The sequence below is a fragment of the Mobula birostris genome, chromosome 4 (assembly GCF_030028105.1).
Source record: "Mobula birostris isolate sMobBir1 chromosome 4, sMobBir1.hap1, whole genome shotgun sequence".
NCBI lineage: Eukaryota > Metazoa > Chordata > Chondrichthyes > Myliobatiformes > Myliobatidae > Mobula > Mobula birostris.
Window position 1 is genome coordinate 17,030,063 of NC_092373.1, and position 10,564 is coordinate 17,040,626.

Consider the following 10,564-nt stretch of genomic DNA (forward strand, 5'->3'; position numbering starts at 1 on the left):
AGAAATACACATCAAAGTTGCTGGTGAACGCAGCAGGCCAGGCAGCATCTCTCGGAAGAGGTACAGTCGACGTTTTGGGCCGAGACCCTTGACGAAGGGTCTCGGCCCGAAACGTCGACTGTACCTCTTCCGAGAGATGCTGCCTGGCCTGCTGTGTTCACCAGCAACTTTGACGTGTGTTGCTTGAATTTCCAGCATCTGCGGAATTCCTCGTGTTTGCGTTTTTATAATGATAAGAATAACATTTAAAGGACGTTTGGATAGGTACATGGATAGGAGAGGTTTAGAGGGACACAGACTAGCTTAAATAGACATTTTCCTTGGCAAGGAAAAGTTAGGCCGAATAGTATGACACTATGACTCTATCTCTGATTTACTGAATAGCCCTGGATCATGCCTCTGTTGCTGTCAGCAGGGAACTCTGGATTGTCATATAAATACATCTGGCTTACTGATGTTTGGGGAAAGAAATCTGATATGCTTGCTCAATCTGGCTGGTGTGCAACATCAGGACCAGGGTAATTGTGGCTGACTTTCCATTACCCACTGAAATGCCCAGCAAACTACTCAGCCATTTAAGAATAACTAGAGATGGGCAATAACTGTAGGCCTCGGCACAGGCTCCACATCACAGAGTTATAAAGTCATAGAGCAACAGAGCGCAGATGCTGACCCTTTGGGGCATCAATTCCACACTGACCATGGTGTCAGCAATCTCGTCCTAATTTCCTGCATTCAGCCTATATCCCTCTATTTACCTGTCCAAGTGCTTCTGAAATGATACTATTGTACCGACCTCATCAACTTCCTCTGGAGTTTGTTCCACATATTCAACACTCTCTGAATGAAAATGTTGTGCTTTAGGTCCCTTTTGAATCTTATCCCTCTCACCCTAATTCTATGTCTGCAATTTTGAATACTCCTCCCCCCAGGAAAAGACTGCTACCATCAAAACTGTTATTGCATTAAAGCTAAAGGACAAATATGTCATGGTCTGGATCAGGTTCCCTTTAAACTTACTTTGTTTGTGTTACCATCCAGACCGTTGACTCCCTGTTTCCCTTTAATTCCCTGTTTTCCCATGTCCCTCGGGCTTGGTGATTAAAGGCCCTCTAAATTTACTCTCGACTGAACTGGCAGTTTATAAGTCTCCAGCTTTCAGCCGTTCAGTGTGAGAGCGTTAACAAAGTCACCGAAGCTAGTGTGAGCCAAAGTCATCTTGCCGGAGCCAACTAAGTTTCTTGCCGGAGCAAGCCAAGTCTCCTCCACGAAGCAAGTGCCAGCAAGCCGCCTTCCCTTGCCAGAGCATCAAAGTTAACCCGCCGGGATGAGTCAAGAGCTCGCCACTGCTTGGACCATACTCATGCCTAGTTATATGGTCTCTGTAACCATGTCCTGTGTCTAAAAGGGGTCCCGGCCCTGTACCCTAGAAGGGTCCTGACCCTGTGTCAAGAACAGTCCTGACTCCGTCCTGCGTCTAAGGAGGAGTCCCGGTTCAGTGTTCTATGTCCTGTGCCTGAGTCTGTCCAATGAATAAGAAGAGTCCTGACTCCATCCTGTGTCTAAGGAGGAGTCTCGGTTCAGTGTTCTATGTCCTGTGTTTGAGTTCCAAGCCCTGGCTCTGGGGTTGCAAGTATCAAGTCCTGGCTCCGGGGTCCGTGTTCCGAGTCCTAGCCCAGACCCTGAGTCCCAGCCTAGTCCAGGGTCTGAGTCCCAGCCTAGTCCAGGGCTTGAATCCCAGCCTAGCCCAGACCCTGAGTCCCAGCCTAGTCCAGGGCCTGAGTCCCAGCCTAGTCCAGGGCCTGAATCCCAGCCTAGCCCAGACCCTGAGTCCCAGCCTAGTCCAGGGCCTGAGTCCCAGCCTAGTCCAGGGCCTGAATCCCAGCCTAGCCCAGACCCTGAGTCTCAGCCTAGTCCAGAGCCTGAGTCCTTGTCCGTTACGCTTATTCCCGCTTCCGCTTTGCTCTCCTTTTAACGAGTAATAAACTCAATTTAGTTAACCCTACAAAACGTGTTTGTGTCCTACATTTGGGTCCACCCCAGCGCCCCCTTTATGACAAAATATGTGAAGTGCCAAATATTGCGTGTCCCTGCGGACTAGTTCTCCCTTGAGCACTACTCTCCAGTGTCACTCCCAGGAAGACAAGCTGGATTGCCTTCAGCTGTGACTGACCCAGTGCAAGATGTGTAACTGTGCCATACTGTGCAAGGACAAATTCCCACGCACCATCAATCTTCAGGCCTTGCCGCTCTGGGACTTGTGCTAATTTTATGTTGGGACTGTTTCTACTATGATAACGATATGTGCTGTGTATTGGCTGTTTTGCCTCTAGGCCCTAGGGGAACGATGTTTCGTTTAGCTACAAACATGTGTATGGTTGAATGACAATTAAATTTGAACTTGAAGTTAATAAAGAATATAAAGATGAATAAAATGATTCACCACTTTTTTGTGTCATTCATATAGATCCTGATTAACTGGTCACATCAGCGCCATTTTCCTGTACTAACTACCAATTCTTAACTGCTTTAATATCCATAATGCGGAGAGGTAAGTTTCTAAAAAACAAAACACTGTGAGCGAGTCATCTGTTAGAGTGATACATATAGAATAGGTAACCAGAGGAAAGCTTTGTGCTTTTTATTCAAAGTACCACAATACGTACTTTCAATGGGCTAACGAGGCCATGATTGAAAATCTCCTCCAAGAGTTCGAAGTTCAAAATAAATTTATCATCAATGTACGAATGTGTTACCATGGTGCATATCACAAGCGCTGGCTATGCAACCACTGATGTCAGGCAGACCGTGAGATTCATTTTCTCACAGGCATTTACAGGGGGAGAAAAGGAATACAATAGAATTTAGAAAAAAAATATACATGAACAGACAAACACCAATGTGCAACAGAAAACAAACTGTAAATAAAAATAATATTTAGAACAAATTTCAAAGTAAATTCATTACCAGAATCAGAATCAGAATCAGATTTGTTATCACCAGCATGTGTCCTGCTTCCCCTCCCCCACCCCTTTATCTTTCCCCTTACTGGTTTTTCACCTGGAACCTACCAGCCTTCTCTTTCCCACCCTCCCCTCACCTTCTTTATAGGGCCTCTGCCCCTTCCCTCTACAGTCCTGACAAAGTGTTCCGGCCCGAAACGTCGACTTATCGTTTCCATGGATGCTGCCCCACCTGCTGCGTTCCTCCAGTGTGTTGTGAGTGTTGCCTAGACCCCAGCATCTGCTGAGTATTTTGTGTTCGTGAAATTTGTTAACATAGCAGCAGCAGTTTAATGCAATACATGATAATATAGAAAGAAAAAAATAAGTAAATCACTTACAGTAAATATATATGTATATTAGAATAGGTTAGATTATGAGGACACACAGTCCTCTTTTATTGTCATTTAGTAATGCATGCATTAAGAAATGTTTTTCCAGAATAATGTCACAGAAACACATGACAAACCAACTGAAAAACTGACAAAAGCACATAATTATAACATATAGTTACAACAGTGCAAAGTAATACTGTAATTTGATAAGAACAGACCAAAGTGGAAGAACAGACTATTAAATAGTTAGATTAAAAATCATGCAAAACAGAAGTAATATATATTAAAAAAGTGAGGTAGTGTTCTTGGGTTCAATGTCCATTTAGCAATTGGATGGCAAAGAGGAAGAAGCTGTTCCTGAATCACTGAGTGTGTGCCTTCTGATGGTAACAACAAGAAGAGGGCATGTCCTGGGTGATGGGGGCCTTTGTAATGGACATTATCTTTCTGAGGTACCGCTCCTTGAAAATGCCTTGGATACTACAGAGGCTAGTACCAAAGATGGAGTTGACTAATTTTACAACTTTCTGTAGTTTCATTCAGTCCTGTGCGGTAGCAGCCCCCCCGCCCCCTATATCCGACAGTGATGCAGTCTGTCATAATACTCTCCACAGTACATCTGCAGAAGTTTTTGAATGCTTAAGGTGACAATCCAAATCTCTTCACACTCCTAATGAAATATGTCCACTGTCTTTCCAACTTTATAGCTACATCGATATGTTGGGACCAAGTTAGATCATCAGAGATCTTGACACCCAGGAACTTGAAATTGCTTACTCTCTCCACTTCTGATCCATCTATGAGGATTGGTATGTGTTCCTTCATCTTACGCTTCCTGAAGTCCACAATCAGCTCTTTTATATTAATGACGTTGAGTGCCAGGTTGTTGCTGCGACACCACTCCACTAGCTGTTATATCATGAAATGTGTGTACCTCAATGCAAGAAGCATCAGGAACAAGGGTGATGAACTGAGAGCTTGGATACATACATGTAATTATGATGTAGTGGCCATTACAGAGACTTGGCTGGCACCAGGGCAGGAATGGATACTCAATATTCCTGGATTTCAGTGTTTTAAAAAGGATGGAGAGGGCGGAAAAAGGGGAGCAGGGGTGACATTACTGGCCAGGGATACCACTACAGCTACAGAAAGGGTGGGTAATGTAGCAGGATCCTCTTTTAAGTAAATATGGGTGGAAGTCAGGAACAGGAAGGGAGCAGTTACTCTATTGAGGGTATTCTATAGGCCCCCTGGTAGCAGCAGAGATACAGAGGAGCAGATTGGGAGGCAGATTTCGGAAAGGTGCAAAAATAACAGGGTTGTTATCATGGGTGACTTTAACTTCCCTAATATTGATTGGCACCTGATTAGTTTCAAGCGTTTAGATGGGGCAGAGTTTGTTAAGTGTGTCCAGGACGGATTCCAGGGGGAATGCCATACTAGATCTAGTACTAAGTAATGAACCGGGTCAGGTCACAGATCTCTCAGTGGGTGAGCACCTGGGGGACAATGACCACCGTTCCCTGGCCTTTAGCATTATCATGGAAAAGGATAGAATCACAGAAGACAGGAAAATTTTTAATTGGAGAAAGGCAAATTATGAGGCTATAAGGCTAGAACTAGTGGGTGTGAATTGGGATGATGTTTTTGCAGGGAAATATACTATGGACATGTGGTCGAAGTTTAGAGATCTCTTGCAGGATGTTAGGGATAAATTTGTCCTGGTGAGGAAGATAAAGAATGGTAGGGTGAAGGAACCATGGATGACATGTGAGGTGGAAAATCTAGTCAGGTGGAAGAAGGCAGCATAGGTGAGGTTTAGGAAGCAAGGATCAGATGGGTCTATTGAGGAATATAGAGAAGCAAGAAAGGAGCTTAAGAAGGAGCTGAGAAGAGCAAGAAAGGGACATGAGAAGGCCTTGGTGAGTAGGGTAAAGGAAAACCCCAAGGCATTCTTCAATTATGTGAAGTAAAAAAGGATGACAGGAGTGAAAGTAGGACCGATTAGAGACGAAGGTGGGAAGATGTGCCTGGAGGATGTGGAAGTGAGCGAGGTCCCCAATGAATACTTCTCTTCCATATTCACCAATGAGAGGGAACTTGATGATGGTGAGGGCAATATGAGTGAGGTTGATGTTCTGGAGCATGTTGATATTAAGGGAGAGGAGGTGTTGGAGTTGTTAAGATGCATTAGGACAGATAAGTCCCCAGCGCCTGACGGATTATTCCCCAGTATGCTCCACGAGGCGAGAGAAGAGATTGCTGAGCCTCTAGCTAGGATCTTTATGTCCTTGTTGTCCATGGGAATGGTACCAGAGGATTGGAGGGAGGCGAATGTTGTCCCCTTGTTCAAAAAAGGTAGTAGGGATAGTCTGGCTAATTATAGACCAGTGAGCCTTACGTCTGTGGTGGGAAAGCTGTTGGAAAAGATTCTTAGAGATAGGATCTATAGGCATTTAGAGAATCATGGTCTGATCAGGGACAGTCAGCATGGCTTTGTGAAGGGCAGATCATGTCTAACAAGCCTGATAAAGTTCTTTGAGGAGGTGACCAGGCATATAGATGAGGGTAGTGTAGTGGATGTGATCTATATGGATTTTATTAAGGCATTTGACAAGGTTCCACACAGTAGGCTTATTCAGAAAGTCAGAAGGCATGGAATCCAGGGAAGTTTGGCCAGGTGGATTCAGAATTGGCTTGCCTGCAGAAGGCAGAGGGTGGTGGTGGAGGGAGTACATTCAGATTGGAGGATTGTGACTAGTGGTGTCCCACAAGGATCTGTTCTGGGACCTCTACTTTTCATGATTTTTATTAACGACCTGGATGTGGGGGTAGAAGGGTGGGTTGCAAGTTTGCAGACGACACAAAGGTTGGTGGTGTTGTAGATAGTTTCGAGGGTTGTCAAAGATTGCAGAGAGACATTGATAGGATGCAGAAGTGGGCTGAGAAGTGGCAGATGGCGTTCAACCCGGAGAAGTGTGAGGTGGTACACTTTGGAAGGACAAACTCCAAGGCAGAGTACAAAGTAAATGGCAGGATACTTGGTAACGTGGAGGAGCAGAGGGATCTCGGGGTACATGTCCACAGATCCCTGAAAGTTGCCTCACAGGTGGATAGGGTAGTTAAGAAAGCTTATGGGGTGTTAGCTTTCATAAGTCAAGGGATAGGGTTTAAGAGTCACGATGTAATGATGCAGCTCTATAAAACTCTGGTTAGGCCACACTTGGAGTACTGTGTCCAGTTCTGGTCACCTCACTATAGGAAGGATGTGGAGCATTGGAAAGGGTACAGAGGAGATTTACCAGGATGCTGCCTGGTTTAGAGAGTATGCATTATGATCAGAGATTAAGGGAGCTAGGGCTTTACTCTTTGGAGAGAAGGAGGATGAGAGGAGACATGGTAGAGGTGTACAAGATAATAAGAGGAATAAATAGAGTGGATAGCCAGCGCCTCTTCCCCAGGGCACCACTGCTCAATACCTGAGGACATGGCTTTAAGGTAAGGGGTGGGAAGTTCAAGGGGGATATTAGAGGAAGGTTTTTTACTCAGAGAGTGGTTGGTGCGTGGAATGCACTGCCTGAGTCAGTGGTGGAGGCAGATACACTCGTGAAGTTTAAGAGACTACTAGACAGGTATATGGAGGAATTTAAGTTTGGGGCTTATATGGGAGGCAGGGTTTGAGGGTCGGCACAACGTTGTGGGCCAAATGGCCTGTACTGTGCTGTACTATTCTATGTGCTATGTTCTATGTTCTATCTCGCTCCTGTATGCCTTCTCATCACCATCTGAGATTCTACCAACAATGGTTGTATCTTCAGTAAATTTATAGATGGCATTTGAGCCGTACCTAGCCACACATAGTACATTTGTGTTACCATATACTACTTTGAGATTCATATTCTTACAGGCATTTACAGGATAAAAAGCAATACAACAGCATTTACAGAAAAAGCTAAACTAACAAGTTCTGCCAAACAGCCAATGTGAAAACGAACACAAACTGTGTAATTGAAAATAATATTGAGAACATCAGCTGTAAAGTGACCTTGAAAGTGAGTCCATAGGTTGTGGAATCAGTTCAGTGTTGTGCTGAGTGAAGTCATCCACCCCAGTTCGGGAGCCTGATGGTTCAATGTAATAACTATTCCTGAACCTGTTGGTGTGGTACCTATGGTACCTCCTGCCCAGTGGTAGGATTAAAGAGGGAACATGGCCTGGATGGTAGGGGTCTTTGATGATGGATGCTCCTTGCTTGTGGCAGTGCTCCTCATGTAAATGCGTTCAATAGTGGGTGTCGCATTGCCTATGATAGACTGGACAGTAGTCTCCATTTTATGTAGTTTTTTTATTCCTGGGTATAGTCATACAGTCACACAGTGTGGAAACAGTCTAGTTGGACCACCATGTCCTCACTGACTAATGGCCACTTTTAGTTATTAATTCCATCTTTCAGCACTTGCCCCGGAGCATTCCAGACCTCGATAGTTAAAGTGTTTTTTGAGAGACTCCTTAAATGTAATCAGTAACTCTGCTTCCACCAATCGTCAGTAATTTTGCTTCCACCAATCGCTCAGTAACTCTGCTTCCTCCAATCGCTCAGTAACTCTGCTTCCTCCAATCGTCAGTAACTCCGCTTCCACCAATAGTCAGTAAATCTGCTTCCACCAATCGCTCAGTAAATCTGCTTCCACCAATCATCAGTAACTGCTTCTGCCAATCATCAGTAACTGCTTCCGCCAATCATCAGTAACTGCTTCCACCAATCATCAGTAACTGCTTCTGCCAATCATCAGTAACTGCTTCCACCAATCGTCAGTAACTCTGCTTCCACCAATCGCTCAGTAACCCTGCATCCTCCAGTTGCTCGGGCAGTGTGTCCAGGTACTCACCCGTATCAGGCTGAAAACATTTGCCCTCAGAACCTCTCTCATTTTCCTCCCCTTTCCCTATATCTACACCAAGTGGCCACTTTATTAGGTACAGATGTACACCTGCTCATTAATGCAAATCATGTGGCAGCAACTGAATGCATAAAAGCATGCAGACATAGTCAATAGGTTGTTCAGACCAAACATCAGAATGGGGAAGAAACGTGATCTAAGCGACATTGACCATGGAATGATTGTTGGTGCCAGCTGAGTGGTTTGAGTATTTCAGAAACTGTTGATTTCCTGGGATTTTCACACACAATAGTCTCTAAAACTTTCATGACAATGGTGTGAAAAACAATGAAAAACATCCAGTGAGCAGCAGTTTTGTGGGTGAGAATGCCTTGTTAATGAGAGAGTTCAGGGGTGAATGGCCAGATTAGTTCAAGCTGACAGGAAGGCGACAGTAACTCAAATAAACACGCGTTATAACAGTGGTGTGCCAAGGTGCATCTCTGAATGCACAGCATGTCTGAACCTTGAAGTGGATGGGAGCCAGCAGCAGATCACAAACATGCACACAGGTGACCACTTCATTAGGCACAGGAGGTACCTCATAGAGTGGCCACTGAGTGTGTATCTCTATCATGTCATCTCTTAACCTTCTCCATTGCAGGGAGCTAGACCTAGCCTCTCTCATGCCTCTTCATAACTTAAACACTCCGTCCAGGCAACATCCTAATGTATCCACCCTGCACCCTTTCTGGTGCCATCACATCCTTTCTATAGGGTTGGGACCAGGACTGCATGTATTCACCAGCTGAGGTCTGACCAATGTTTTATGAAGTTGGATTATGAAGAACAACTTCTACCCTACTATTATAAACTATTAGTATAAACTAGTAGTAGTATTAGTATAAACTATTATAAACTAGTAGTATTATTGTAAAGATTTAGCAATAATATTTAAAGATTTAACATATCAACAGAAAGGTACTGGAAAAGGCCCAGTGACATCATAAGAGACATCATCCCCCCTGCTAATGGACTCCTTTTCCCATCCCATCAGGGAGGAGGCTGCATAGCATCTGCACCAGGAACACCAGACTCAAAATCTGTTTCTTTCCCCAAGCAGTCAGGCTGATCAACTCCTCCACTCATTAACCCACCCACCACTACTTTATCATTTCCTGTCAGAGTACCTGCACTCCTGTGCTTAACACCACTTTGTAGACATTCAATCAATCTATGCATATAAGCTCTCTTATGTATTTATATTAATTGTGCTTCTTATTTTTTTTTGTTCTGCGTCAGATCTGGAGTAACAATTAGCAAAGCATGTACTCCTTTACACTTGTGTACTGAAAATGACATTAACAAATCTTGAATCTTGAATCATTCCATAGATGTTACTTGACCTGCTGAGTTCCTCCAGCATTTTGTATGTATCATGTACCGCGTAATGGGGTAAAGAACCAGCAGAGATGGAAAACACTTTGGAGTCCGGTATTGCTATTAACTGATGGAATTTATTAGTAACTGCGCAATACAATAATATAAATGCAGATATATAAAACAGGTTAGCAATGATTATATATAAGTAAGTGTGGAAATATATGAAAAATCAAGCTTTTTCAAGTCTAAGGGTAAATAGATACAGTCTTATGATAATGAGTAAAGTTCAGTTCAGTTCATGGTATTGAGTTGAGTAGTGATGGAGAGAGAGAGAGAGGGGGAGAGATCTGAGTCTTCAGGTGAGCTGACGCCATCGATCTTCACGTTGTCCTCCAAATTCCTTTAGAAATCACCGATTGTGACCACAACAAAGGAGACCGTACTTCTGTGGTGGAGCTATCAGCCCAGGCGAGGGTTGGTCACACAAGTAACTCCCCACCAGTCAGGTCCTGTTCACACTGCGAGAGCCACTGATCAATCTGCCTAATCGATCCCCCCAAAACCCACTTTTTCCGTGGGCACAACAAAGCTCATTCAGTGTCCAGAACCATGTGTCTGAGGTCTATCATCTGACCTTCTATTTATCTCCCCGTGCCGAATGCCAACTGTCATTCAAACAGCTCCTCCCTGCTCTGTCTGTAAGAATTTCCAAGTAGGCAGCATCCTTGTAGAAATGTGAACATACTGTGGGCAGTCTTCGCCTCTCTCTCTCTTAAAAACAAGATGTCGGTGTTAAATAACTCTCTCTCTCACTTTTCAAAAGCAAAGTTCATAGGGGTAATCCGGCACAGTTCATAGGGGTAATTCAGGACCCCGTCACTCCCCCTTCCTTCAGAGAACAAATTTTGGCGAAGGCAAAATTTTTGTTTAACTGGAAATTTCAGAGTTTGTAACAATGCAT